This window comes from Mesocricetus auratus, unplaced genomic scaffold (genome assembly GCF_017639785.1).
Source record: "Mesocricetus auratus isolate SY011 unplaced genomic scaffold, BCM_Maur_2.0 Super-Scaffold_100011, whole genome shotgun sequence".
NCBI classification, from domain to species: Eukaryota; Metazoa; Chordata; class Mammalia; order Rodentia; family Cricetidae; genus Mesocricetus; species Mesocricetus auratus.
Genome location: NW_024429195.1, coordinates 53,124,961 through 53,137,200, shown reverse-complemented (window position 1 = coordinate 53,137,200; position 12,240 = coordinate 53,124,961). Strand labels below are relative to the sequence as shown.

Below are 12,240 nucleotides of genomic sequence, written 5' to 3'. Positions count from 1 at the left end.
GTTAGACTGTGGGCAAACAAAAATCAATAAAACACTATTCTTGTCGAGGCATTAAAGATCTCATGGGAGAAAGAAACATTTAAACATCAAAGACACAAAGTCAAAAGCAGCAAGACCTGGGGGCCTCGGGGGAACTAGCCACTGGCTCTGGGGACCTCGGGGAACTAGTCACTGACTCTGGGATAATAGTCACAGATGGATTAAGACAAATAACGTCAGAACTGTAAGGAAGGTTACACTGAGAACAAAACTAGTAAGGATCAATCCACAGAGGATAAGATTAGCCACCGGGGAAACGTGTCCAATGCATTGCCTAATTTAAGTACGTTAAAGCGTTTACGCGCTTCAGTTTCTGTTATCCACAGAACTTGCCATGACTTTCCGTTATTCCTGCATGGATTTCCAGTTTTGCCTCGGATTGGTGGTTAGGTAGCTTTTTAAAATTTTAAAATTTGAGAATCACGTGAGATGATGCATAAATACTCAGCAGAGTCTCCTTTTGAACCAGTTCTGCCCCCCCCAACCCAACCCCAGCCCTCTACCCGCCTCAATCCTGGGGTTAGCCTTGCCGGCGGGCTCTCCGCGAGACTCTGCCCCTAGGAGGCGCTCCAGGGAGGCCGGAGAGGGCAGGGCCGCTGCTGATCCCGCCTGCAGCTTTGTCCCCATAAACCGCAGTCCCTTTCTAGTAGTCCGGTTTGCAATTTTGGCTGCACCGGCAGAACTGGCTTCACCGCGCCGGGTGCAGAGAGCGAGCGTCAGCAGAGTTCTAATTTAGGCAATCCCGGCTCCTTTCTCTCTCCCCTCTCCCAGCGCTACAGTGATAGCTGCTTCCTACATTTGAGATATAACTTTAAGGAAGGGACGTTTGCCAAAAGCTGGAGAAGTGCTTGGGTTGTTAGAACTCAGGGCAAGCGAGACAGCGATGTCCGTACCTGCTGGGTTGAGGCCACGTAGGCTTCGAAATAAACATCCTATTGCACACAGGATAGCAGTAGCAGGGCTGGGAAACCCCGTTTTCCTGCTGTTTTTAACCCCTCCGGTTAAAGATGTAGTATAACCACTAGAGACTATGCATAGTTAAAATGCCACAGAGAAACCCTGTCTCGAAAAACCAAAAAAAAAAAAATGCCTTTAAAAACAAAAAGAGGAGAGAGAGAGGGAAAGGGGGGGAAAGAGAGGAAGGAAGACAAAGAAAGAAAGGGAAAGAAAAACAAACGACAAAAAGAACGGGCTTGGTGGCACACACCTTTAATCTCCAGCAGAGGTCCGAGGATTTCTGTGAGTTTGTTGTCTGCCTGGTCTGCAAGGCTAGTTCGAGAACTGCCAGGGCTGTTTAAAAAAAAAAAAAAAAAAAAAAAAAGAGTATTGGATCTCTCCATCAAATAAGTATCTGTCGTGGCTTTAACTTAATCCCGCTAATTCAGCTTTCACACTCGCTACAAAAGCAATTAGTCTGGGCATGGTGGCCCAAGTGAGTCATCAAATGGGAGCAGGGGGATCGTCTCCATCTGACTGGGCGAATTGTATAGAAGTTCATCTGGTTAATTTTGATGTGTGGTGTGTTTATTTATTTGTCAGGTTTGATTTTTTCTTCTTTTTTATGGTGTTTTGCCTGCCTGTATATGACTATGTGCCGATGTCAGATGCTATGGAACTGGAGTTACAGACAGTTGTGTGCTTCCTTGTGGGTACTGGGAATTGAACCAGGGTCCTCTGGAAGAGCAGTCAGTGCTTTTAGCCGATGGACCATCACTCCAGTCCCTATTTGCAAGGTTTAAAAAAGTAAAGTTTATAAAATTAAAAAAGGTATTAACTAGGGGAAACATAAGCCTTCATATTTTAAGACCCCCAAAATAATGAACTGTAAATGATTTATGAATTGAATCCTTATTGCAAAATCTTCTTGTCTTTACTTATTTGTTATGGATCAAATCTGGGACATACCAGGTGATTGTTCTACCAGTAAACCGTTAATATCCCCAACCCAGGAATTAAATTTTCAGGTCTCATGATAAGAACTACATTTATTAGCAGGACATGGTAGCAAAGACCTTTAATTCCATCACTTGGGAGGCAGAAGCAGGTGGATCTTTTTGAGTTCAAGCCCAGCCTGGTCTACAGAGTGAGTTCAAGGACTACATAGAGAGACCCTGTCTCAGAAAAAAATTAGATACAGTACATAAATAAGAAGTAGTGAGGGAGCTGGAGAGATGGCTCAGTGGTTAAGAGCACTGACTCTTCTTCCAGAGGTCCTGAGTTCTGTTCCCGGCAACCACAGGCGGAGAAGTGGTAGTTCTCACCATAACCTCATCAACATTATTTTATACAATCCATATTCATTTATCGTTTTGAAATATAGTCGTATATGCTACGCAATATACAACTCTATAAACATTACATGGTGGAAACCTCAGGCTGGCTGTTGGCTGGCATATTTTATTTGGTCTCCTTTGTTTAACCAATGTTGCAAAACTGCACTATTTTGTATAAAAGTCAGATTCAGTGAAGACAAAACCTCCTTTGCATACGGTGATAGGCAGCTATGCTCAAACACTGCTTGGCAAGATGTGTGCTTCCCGTTTTGACATAGGCCCCGCTGTCTGAGTATTCTTGCCCAAGGCTGCTTTCTTTCACCGTGTGCGTTACTGACTTTGCTCCTCTGCACATTGCCTTCTGGAGCCCTGTTCCAAACCCCACCCTCAAAATGCCAAGGGTGGGTCCTCCCTCCCCTAGAGTCCCCTCAGTACAGACTCTGCTCCTAAAATGCTCACCATTGGCTGCTCCACCCCCAAGGGCATTAAAAGCCTCCACCTCTGGATTCACCTTGTGGGTCCTGGTTTTCTGTTCCCCCATGGGCCACCCAGGAATGCTTTGCTCAGATTAGACCTGGGTTTATTAATTCGGTCTAATTGGCTTATTGTATCACTGGTGGCGGGTTTCCAGTAACCTTTCCATTAACCAGGACTTTTAAACATAACAGATGGTAGGAGACAAGCATTATTATCTTCTTTGCCATGCTATCACCAACCCACAAAACAACAAAGGCATTTTCCAAAAAGGCCCAGGTTCAGGAGTGACATGAACCTGGAGCCACAATTTTAAGTGAACAAAGAGAAAGGGTAGTGTTCCTTATGTCTCAGGCACTGATCCAGGCAATCCATGTGTATGACTTTGTCTAACCCTTGTAACGGTGCAATGAAATAGGGAATTGCTGATGCAATTCCATATTGAAGGAACCAAGCCGGGCTGAGGAGGTGTCTGGTGGAGGGCTCACTGGGCATGTGCAAAACCCTCAGTTCAGTTCCCTACACTCCAGAAAACCCCGTGTGGGTTGTGCATGCCTGTAATCCCAGCAGGCAAAGATCCAGGCCAACCTCAGCTATATAGAGAGTTCAAGGCCAGCCTGTGGTGCACGGGACTCTGGCTCAATAGGTTAATGAGCAATAAAAAAATTTAAAAAGAGAAATAAAAGAAATCAAGGCACAAAATGGTCAAAGAACTTCAACAAGCCAACTAAATTGAGGAGTAATTTTTTATATTTAAGAATAACCCATACAGTGTGTTCAGATGACTCTTCTACCAGCTGGGACGTTCTGCTTGAAGAGCCAGCTCAAACCAGCCTTGAAAACAGAACATTTTCAAATGTAAACCATCTGGTTCACACAGCCAAACCGCCGGATGCCTGCTTTGGCGCTGGCTCACCGGTTGACTACAACGAGCCTCCTCCTCCGATTTCCGTTTCCCTTTGTGTGTTGACTTCATTCTCCCAAATCCCTTTAGGTGGCGGAGTTTCGAGGAGAGCTGCGGCGGGGACTCGCTTTCAGTGTGTGTGTTAGGGCGCACTCTCCGTGTTCTCCGGGAGAAGAAGCAAGTCTGGGCAGAAGAGAAAGTGAAGCTGTGATGCTCAAGGGACAGCTGAGAAAGAGCCAGAACACAGCACTAAAAGCGAGACAAAGGAAACACGGCCCAAAGGCTTTCCCATGGCCCCGAGTCGGACCTCAGCAGTGACAGTGTGCGGCCTTGTCTGTAGTTCGGGTACTGACCTCTGTTACTGCAATGTCACAAGGGAACCAAGCGCACACATACAAACGAGGGTTCGTTATTTCACAGAGAAAATGTCACTGCCACGAGGGCCAGATTCTCCAGCCTTCGTCAGAGAGAATTCTCTCCTTCGTGGTGACTCCCAAATTTTGTGCAGTCTGTAGGAAGACAAGAAAAGGAGGCCGTGAACACACAAGTGATTGCAACCATAAACCGGCTGAAGTCACTGGACACCAACGGTTAGACGGCAGCGCCACCCTGTGGTGCTCCGCATCCGGACCGTGAGCTGAGGGAAGAGGATGGCTCGGGGAAGGAGCAGTTTTTGTGATGCACCAGGGAAAGGGAAGGGCAGTCCCTCTTTCCCACACTGAATTCACATTTTCCGGATTTATTAACGCCCTCACCCCGTTCCGGTGTTGCTGGCCTGTGAGTCGCCTATCTAAGCTGACCTCTGAGCATTTAATGTAATGCGTTTGTCCCACACAGTACTCGGGGCAGTTCTCCATCTACTCCGTGTATAGCCCACGTGGCTTACTACTGTTAGAAGAATCCAGAATGTGGTGCCAGTCCAGCCCTCTGGTGAGGCTGCTGCAGGTGGCACTGTGCTCATGCCCTCCTTTCCTGTGTTGCCTGAGCAACAACCCATGCCGTTGCTCTCTGCATCTGCCACCTTTAGACACCCAGGGGCCGCTAAACATCTGCTTCTCTCCGAGGGCATGTCTAGCTCTTGAGTCCCTTGCTTCAGCTGGGACAGTTGAACCACATTCCTGGCTCACCCATTGTGAGTTTGCAGAAGATGCTTTGCTACCCACCATTTGGTTCAGAGTCCGCCGTTAGAGAACTGGTGTCTGCTTAGCTCTTGAGTGGCAGGTCTAAAACTGCACCAAATCTCCACTCTGTGTCTGGCTTTTGGTCATCTCTCCCAGAAGGGAGCCTTGCTCTCCCAAACTCCTCATTCTGTCCTCTCTGACTTCTGTTATAAGGCCAGCATCTTAAGAGAAGAACCCAAACTCTTACTGAGGCAACTCCCCTTCCATCCCAGAACAAAAACAAGCCAGTCTGACAGGCTTCCCTGGCTATGGGCTCCTCTTTTCCATGGCACAGTATCCTCACAGGTTATGTTCCGGTCTCCGTTAAAAAGGACGCACCCTTCAGAGAAGAACTGGCAAATACCCCCCCCCCGTCATTGGCAGGTGTCTGGGGTGTGATACACTCAGTCAGCACTTTGTTCCATTGTTGAATAGATGGTGACTGTGGGACAATTCAGGAAAATTGTAGAGGGTTAGGGGAAAATTATATTGAGAGGTTTTGTTTGTTTTTTTTTTTGTTTGTTTGTTTGTTTTTTGTTTTTCGAGACAGGGTTTCTCTGTGGCTTTGGAGGCTGTCCTGGAACTCACTCTGTAGACCAGGCTGGCCTCGAACTCACAGAGATCTGCCTGCCTCTGCCTCCTGAGTGCTGGGATTAAAGGCGTGTGCCATCAACTCCCGGCTACATTGAGAGTTTTTAATGCATTCAAATTTTAGAGTAATCTGTTACTTCTACCCACGGGTTTCTAAGTGTGTGTGTGTGTGTGTGTGTGTGTGTGTGTGTGTGTGTGTGTGTGTGTGTGTATTCCATGGCAATTCTCTGTTCAGTTTCTCCTGGACTACCGACTCCTCTGGTCTACAGCTTATTATTTCTCACCCTCGAGTTTAATTCTTAGCAACACTAGGAAAATATTGTTCACTCACTGTCCAAATATGTCCTGCCCTTTTCACTTCAAATCTTCCTCTCATTATGCCGAAAATAGCGTCCTCATTTTCCCCTGCCTCTCCTGGTTGGGTCTACAATTTCCATTTGTCCTTACATTTCCATCCAGCGATGTGGCAGACATCTCTAAGCCTCGTGTCCAGCTGGGTTGTCTTTTGTGCCTGCCCAGCAGCTCTTGCAGGTGCCCACCCGTGGTGGTCCAAGCATCTCTGCAAACCAAACCGCTTATGTAACCAGAGACATAAATTGGTCCCAGGACTCCTGAAGCAAGTTACTGAAATAACAATCTCTTTGTTGCAGACCCATTTCCACTGGGCAGTTTTTACAGCACGCTTATGCAACAGCAGCCCCATCAGCGGAAGTTGTAGGGATGAATAAACATAGAGTGATATTTACAGTGAATAAATCATTTAATCTATTATGTAAGTATTTAAAAATACTAGCGTTTCTCTTAAGAACTTGTGAGGTTCAGAAAATCTATACCTGATCTTAGCAAACAGGCTGAGAAGTGAAGTTTCAGAAACCCAAAGGCAGACTTGGGAAATAATTAAAACAAATGTGAAAAATAAGCACCGCTGGGAACATTCTCACTCTTGGACTCGTTTTGATTTTCAGCTTGTCACTCTGCAACTCTCAGCAAAGTCAGTGAGTTAAATACATGTCCACAAACAAAGTTTTTGTTAAGTAGGAGTTTATTCCACTCAAAAGTCACTATTTTATCACAAGATGTCCACTTATGCACTGAGAGTATAAATGAGGAAGAAAACTACACCGGCCATTTCAACTCTATTCTAATAGTAGGTGTCTTAGGAAGATTTCATGTTCCTATAACAAATGCCCGAGACAAATAACTTACTGGGAGGAAAGGTTCAGTTTGGCTTACAGTTCTACAAGTGGTAGTCCAAAATCAGATGACCTTATTCTTTGTGCCTCTGGCAAAGATGTGGTGAGGCTATCCTCTTACTTCTTCTTCTTCTTTTTTTTTGGGGGGGTGTTTCGAGACAGGGTTTCTCTGTATTGTTTTAGAGGCAGTCCTGGAACTAGCTCTGTAGACCAGGTTGGCCTCAAAGTCACAGAAATCCACCTGCCTCTGCCTCCCAAGTGCTGGGATTAAAGACGTGTGCCACCAATGCCCGGCTTCCTCTTACTTCTTAAGCAGGAAGACACTGAAGTATTGGGGTCCTCCAGTTCCCTCCTAAGACATGCCACTAACGACCCAAGGATCTAAGGCTTTATGAAGTCATGCCTCTTAAAGGGCTCATCACTTCTCAGTAAATCCACGCTGTCTACACTTTTAACAAAGGAACCTTTGGTGACTACTACCTGTACTCAAACTATAGTGTATATGTGTGCATGTATGTATGCATGCATGTGTGTGTTGCACCCTTCCCCCATGGGAGTCTGCTGATCAGTTTGTGACTAGGAGCTTCTAACAAAATACCTCTTGTCTCCTCTGCCCAGTGTAGCCTGAATGCTAGTTCCTGTTTTCCACCCATCCTTATTGTCTAAATTCAAGTTCCTATTGTCCGCCCATCCTTTGCTGGAAGGCCCTGGGAATGTGAGCTCCTGACCTTGGTAGACCTTGGTAGTTTTCCACTGTGCCTGCTATTGGTATTTAACTCTCTTGTTACAATAAATACCTTTCTCCTTGCAAGAATGAGCAGATGTCTTCATTTAAATCCTTAACCCTTCGCCCGGATCATTGAGAAGTGTTGTAGCCTAGCACTGTAACTGAACCAGATTGCTACATGTGTGTATTCATGCACATACGTATGTATGCATGTATGCATACGTATGTATTCATGCACATATGTATGAATATGCATATATTATGCATGTATGCATGCATGTATGTGTTTACCTTTGCTAAGGCTTGAACCCAGGACCTTGTACCACCATGCTACATCACCAGCCCATAACCCATTATGATTATTATGATTATTGTTTATGTCCATGTATGTGTAAAGGTACAGTGTGTGTGTGTGTGTGTGTGTGTGTGTGTGCATACCCGCACACGAGTGCATGTATGTGTGTAGGCTAGATGGTTAGAGCACAACCTTGCCTGTCATTCCTCAGGAGTTATCTGTCCATCTTGGCTTTTGAGATAGGCTCTCTCTCTTGACTGGAACACACCCATTAAGCTAGGTTGGTTAGCCAGCAAGCCCTGGGGGTTGCCTGTCTCTGTGTCCCCAGCCCTGGGATTACAAGCCATCAAGGCTACTTTTTCACTGGGTTCTGGAGATTGAACGTGGATCTGAATGTTTGCATGACAAGCACTTTACCCATGGAGTCACCTTTCCAATCAATATACTTGTTTTTTAAATGGTGAATACACATACCTGGACTCATTATATTTTATTTATTTGTTATTAATTTATTTTGAGGCAAGGTCTTGTTACATAGCTCTGGTTTGCCGAGAACTCACTATATAGTCCAAATTTGCCTCAAATGTATAATCCCTTTACCTCAGCTTTCTGAATGTTGGGGTCATAGGCAGGCACCACCATCCCTTCCTTTTCTGCTAACAAGTAGATTTGTTTTTTGTGAATTCTTTTTCTTACATTTTTAAAATTTAAATTAGAAACAAGCCTGCTTCACATGTCAATCCCAGCTCCTTCTCCCTCCCCTCCTTCCCTGCCCCCCCTTCAGCCCCCCCAACCCCCACCCAATCCCCACTCCACTCTCCAGGGAAGGTGAGGCCCTTCATGGGGGATCTCCAAAGTCTGTCAAGTCATCCAGGGCAGGGCCTAGGCCCTCCCCCCATATGTCCAGGTTGAGACAGCATCCCTCCACGAGGAATGGGCTCCCAAAGTCCATCTGAATGCCAGGCATACATGCTGATCTATTGCCCAAGGCCCCAAAGAATGCCGAGGCCTCCTCACTGACACCCATGTTCAGGGGGTGGATCAGTCCCATGCTGGCCTCTCGGCTATCAGTCTGGGGTTCATGAGCTCTCCCTTGTTCTGGTCAGCTGTTTCTGTGGGTTTCACCTGCCAAGTCTTAACCCCTTTGCTCATCACTCCTCCCTCTCTACAACTGGTTTCCAGGGGTTCAGTTCAGTGTTTAGCTGTGGGTGTCTGCCTCTGCTTCCTTCAGCCACCGGATGAAGGCTCTAGGATGGCATACAAGGAAGTCATCAATCACATTATCGGGGAAGGGCATTTAAGGTAGCCTCTCCACTATTGCTTAGATTGCCATTTGGTGTCATCCTTGTAGGTCTCTGGACATCTCACTAGTGCCAGATCTCTCCTCAAACCTATAATGGCTCCTTCTATTATGATATCTCTCATCCTTCTCTCCTCTATTCTTCCCCAACTCATCCTTCCTACTCCCCCATGTCCTTCTCTCCCTTCCTTTTCTCCCCCTCTCCTGTTCCTGGCTCCTTCTCCCCTGCCCCCATGCTTCCAATCTGTTCAGGAGATCTTGGCTCATTCCCCTTCTCTGGGGTACCACGAATGTCTCTCTTAGGGTCCTCCCTGTTTCCCAGACTCTTTGGCTGTGGGATTGTAGGCTGGCACTCCCCTGTTTCATGCCTAAAATCCATGTATGAGAAAGTACATACCACGCTTGTCTTTCTGTGACTGGGTTACCTCACTCAGGATGGTTTCTTCTAGTGCCATCCATTTGCCGGCAAATTTCAAGATTCCACTAACAAGTAGATTTTAAAAGATCTATTTTCTCTGCTCACTTAAGGAAACTTAAAGTGGTGTAAGTCGCCGGGCGTTGGTGGCGCACACCTTTAATCCCAGCACTTGGGAGGCAGAGGCAGGCGGATCTCTGTGAGTTCGAGGCCAGCATGGTCTACAAGAGCTAGTTCCAGGACAGCCTCCAAAGCCACAGAGAAACCCTGTCTAGAAAACCCCAAAAAAAAAAGAAAAAAAAAGTGGTGTAAGTCGCTAGCCCCTTCAGGAAGCACACCTTGTTCCTGCCATGTCAGTGATCCCTTGTTCCTCCCTCTCCTCGTCACTCATCGCATGGGCTGCGTTTTAACTGTCCCTCCACCTCCCTGTCACTCTCAGTGAGCTGTGGACTTCTTTGCATTTTTATTTACCTATTTCTACATATATGTGTGTGCTTATGTGAGTTTATGGAGACCACATGTATGTAGAAGCCTAAGGAGGCCAGAAGAGGGCATTGGTTCTGCTTGGACTAAGTTCTGAGGGTTGTAAGTTGTCATGTGGGTGTTGAGAACCAACCGTAGGCCCTCTGCAAGAGTCCTTAACCACTAAGGTATTTCTACAGTCCTGGGCTGTGAACTCTTTTGGGGAGGGCCTGTTAATTTTTCACTGACCTTTCCCTATCCCCCAACCCAAAGCTAAGATAAATTTGTGCTCAGTAGATATCTGTTCAGAAGCAGGTGGCTGATGAAAACCCGGCCTTCAAGGCAGCCGGCCCGGCACTGTGAAAGTGTCAGTCTAAGGTTTTCTTCCCTTGACCTCTTTTCTCATTCCCTTCCCTCATAAAACAAATTGTCAAGAGGTGGCCCAGTTGGTAAAGTGCTTTACTGTCGCTCATGAAGCCCTGTCTTGACCCCAGCTCGGCAGAAAGCCGGGCATGAAGGCACATGTATGTAATGCTAGCTCTGGGAAGTGGAGGCATGAAGATGTCTCAATAAGGGTTTCTATTGCTGAGATGAAATACCAAAAAGCAACTTGGAGAGGAAAGGGTTTATTTGGCTTACACTTCCACATCACTGTTCCTCATCAAAAGAAGTCAGGACAGGAGTTTAAACAGGGCAGGATCCTGGAGGCAGGAGCTGATGCAGAGGCCATGGAGGGTGCTGCTCACTGGCTTGTTTCCCAGTCTGCTTTCTTACAGAACCCAGAACCAGCAGCCCAGAGATGGTCTCACCCACTATGGGCTGGGCGCTTCTCCTCCCACTGATCACCAAATGAGAAAATGCCTTACAGCTGGATCTCATGGAGGCATTTCCTCAACTGAGGCTCCTTCCTCTCTGATGACTCTAGCTTGTGTCAAGTTGACCCACAAAACCAGGCAGTACAAGATCAGGAAGTCAAGGTCACTCTTAGCTATCCAGTGAGGTTGACCTGGGTTACATGAAACCCTGTCTCAAAGGGTAAAAATCCTCAAGAGGCCTTTCAAAGAAAGATGTCATCTAGGGAGCATGCTCAGATGGCAAAGGGTCAAGCCCAGCTCTAACTCTCTCCTAGGAGGATCTCACAAGTCTCAGGGCATACTGCTGAGTGTCTTTGGTGACTACGGTGTGTGAATGGTTATGCTGGGCACTTTAACACTCGGCGAGCTCTTAACACAGACCGTAAGGTAGGTGCTCTGATCTCCATTCACTGCAGTTAGGAAACAGTCACAAAGAGACCATAGGTTTCATCCAGCTTACTTAATGGTATGAACAGGAGGCACCAGGGTGATCCTTGTCTGTGACTCTGAAGCTGTCTGTCTGTTCTTTTCCCACATGCTCCACACCAGGAACACACTGCTGTCAGAAACAATATGTTTTGACCTGAAGGGACTTTGAGGTTGTCCGTGTAATCTATATTTTGTTACTAAAACAATTTTCTTTAAAAAAGAAAAGAACTCAGGCTTTCTCTTGCCAAATAGGACTTTGCAAATCAGGGCTTTGCCAAGTGAAATGAAGAATGCTAGATTATTCTGTAAGTCTATAATTGATTGAATAAATCTTAAAATTAGCCAGAACCTTTTTTGGCTGTATTGGGTGAGTGAGGCCTGCTGGGCTATTCTGCCTGTCTTGAGTAGACATTTTGGCTTGCATCCCCTCTGTATGGGATTCCTTTCCTTCACCTCCAAGCCTAGCTCACTGGTGAGCTTCACCCCTGCCTCAGCCGCCAGTTCAACCCACTCATGGACATTTATTACATTTATTGTCTGCTGGGGCCAGGGCTTGGTTCTCTGAGTTCATCCTAAGATCCAAAGAGAAGAGTGACATACTTCTTTCCATTTCACTCTTCGGAAACAAGTAACTTCACATAGAGGACCCAGGCTGGGGTCCAGTCAGTGTGAATCCACAGGTGGCGTTTTTCCCGGGGTTTTCACAGAGTGATGCAAAGGCATGAACGCTGTGCTGTGTTCTGGACACAGCTGGGGCTTCATCTCCTGCTGCTCGGCCTATTCCTGGTGGCCTTGGTGGCAAGCAGTGGGCTGATTTTGTCATTGTTTCAGGAATAGAGTCCGGCTTTAAGGACTGATCAGGCCCAGATCCAGGATTTAAATCCCTTTTCTAAGTAAAAGGGATTTCCTTTGTCTGGAGTTTTAAAAAGACCTTATTTTTCTTTTCTTTTAAAAAAGGCTCCTGTTTGTGAAGCTAAGCAAGGGATTCTGTTTTCAACATCTTGGCTTGAGAAAAGTACGAACACATCCTCCACTGTCCATGGTTGTTACTAGAGGGTCTGTGGCTTTCAGAGAGAGGCGAAACTGAGGTTGTTGCTCGCTGGAGATTTCAGTGAATGTGAACG

General features: G+C 46.3%; 1 long non-coding RNA gene across 4 annotated transcripts; it reads right to left on the bottom strand.

The window, feature by feature from the left end:
- Positions 1–1,232: 1,232 nt before the first annotated feature.
- On the bottom strand, positions 1,233–5,187 carry LOC110342984. 4 transcript variants are annotated; one of them, XR_005880476.1, is made up of 3 exons: positions 4,044–4,307; positions 3,703–3,873; positions 1,233–1,329 (listed from the first exon to the last, which is right to left on the bottom strand). It is a non-coding gene; the product is annotated as an uncharacterized LOC110342984 (long non-coding RNA). The 4 variants fall into 4 exon arrangements; XR_005880477.1 differs by lacking the exon at positions 1,233–1,329 and adding an exon at positions 4,854–5,187 and having other exon boundaries at positions 3,519–3,873; positions 4,044–4,199; XR_005880478.1 differs by lacking the exon at positions 1,233–1,329 and adding an exon at positions 4,446–4,526 and having other exon boundaries at positions 3,519–3,873; positions 4,044–4,199.
- Positions 5,188–12,240: the final 7,053 nt, after the last annotated feature.